Source organism: Mus pahari, chromosome 1 (genome assembly GCF_900095145.1).
Source record: "Mus pahari chromosome 1, PAHARI_EIJ_v1.1, whole genome shotgun sequence".
In the NCBI taxonomy this organism is placed as follows: domain Eukaryota; kingdom Metazoa; phylum Chordata; class Mammalia; order Rodentia; family Muridae; genus Mus; species Mus pahari.
Window position 1 is genome coordinate 124,768,050 of NC_034590.1, and position 1,666 is coordinate 124,769,715.

Genomic DNA, 1,666 nt, shown 5'->3' on the forward strand with positions numbered 1-1,666 from the left:
CCTGCCTCTGCCTCCCAAGTGCTGGGATTAAAGGCGTGCGCCACCACCGCCTGGCCAATGTTTACATTTCTTATCTGTATGTAATTCAGTCTTAAGTTATTACAAACAACCATACTAACAGTATCTGACCCTCAATAGCTAATAACCTTAATGGTGGTTCCTCAATATCATGAAATAACATTATCATGCCTAAGATTATCTGACATCATTTTAATGTTAATATTTTCAAGTTTCTGAGATATTAGTATTTAATATTATTGACTATACAGTATTAAATATTCTTTTAAAAATTTAACTTGTTTATCATGTTATGCTTATGAAACTCATGCTGAACACTGAATCTGAATTTGCAAAAGGATTTATTTTGCACTTGCCTGTAAATTTTTGATCACACATTCACAAAAATCTCAAACAAATGCTATCAGTAATCTTGGCTGCTTTATTTTTTACATTAAAGTTAATAATCTAAATTGAAATTAGTTACATGTCTCTTAGTTCTCTCTTAATATATATATGTGCCCCTTCTGTATGTCTTTCTTTTTTCTTGTCAGTTTATTTCTTGCAGGACAGTTTGGCCTAAAGATATTAGTTTAGGTTGGTTCTTTCTAAAATGGTATATGAAGGTCAAACTTTTGTGATTAAGCAAGTTCTACACAAGATTTCTTTTGTGAAAACAAAACAATTATATCTTCTCCTATAATATTGGGAAAAACTCATCCTTAGTCTGGGTACGTGGCTCAATGGCACAGCACACTTTGTCTAGTGTATATAAGTTCCTGGGTTCAGCATTATTAAGAGGGAAGACAGTGGGGATAAGACAGTTTTTGAATTGTACATGATGCCATACCCATAAAATCCCAACACTCAGGAAGTGGAGGCAAAAAGATCATTGAGTTTTAGGCCATCCTGGGCTACTTGGCAAATTATAGGTTGGATTTATAGCGGCCTCTCTTAAAAACTAGATGGAGCAAAACTGTCTTCTCTCCAAATATGAAATACATGAGCATGTTTTTTCCAATGGCATTTAATGTTCATTTCTTTATTTGAGAACTTCAGAGCTAGGCAGGTCCTCAGAAATCATATAATCTGATGTTTTGCAAGCTTATACAAAATGTAATATATATTTTAAAAATCCACTGAAGTTCAAAAACAAAAAGATACAAGTATCTTGACTTGCAATTTGAAAAAAAAACTGTTCTTCCATCCAATTGCTTCATTGTGTACATGAAGAAAGACCTTCAGAGAACATGCTGTGCTTAAGATGACTCAGACAACCTGGTGGTACTGGCAGCGCTAATGTACAAGTTCACAGTGTTGAGACTGGTATAAGATAGCGTTCACTGGAGATCTGTGCTCATCAGCCTGTGAGAACTATACTGTCTCTCTCCTTTATATGAAATGAGAACGGTAATGTTCTCTACCTCAATGTGTTAGGATAATTAATGCAAACTGTACGTTTCATATACTATGATTGGCATGGTTAATTTGTAGTCAATATGGTTACTGACATTATGTACTGGCTAGTTTTGTGTCAAATTGACACAGCTGTAGCTTTCACAGAGAAAGGAGCTTCAGTTGGGGAAATGCCTCCATGAGATCCAGTTGTAATTAGTGATCAAGGGGGGAGGTCCCCTTGTGGGTGGTGCCATCTCTGGGCTAGTAGTCT

General features: G+C 35.5%; 1 protein-coding gene across 1 annotated transcript in view; it reads left to right on the plus strand.

Moving 5' to 3' along the window:
• The window catches only part of Lpxn (leupaxin), a 33,416-nt gene that overhangs the window by 3,493 nt on the left and 28,257 nt on the right, over window positions 1–1,666 (plus strand). The gene's annotated exons all lie outside the window — the stretch shown is intronic.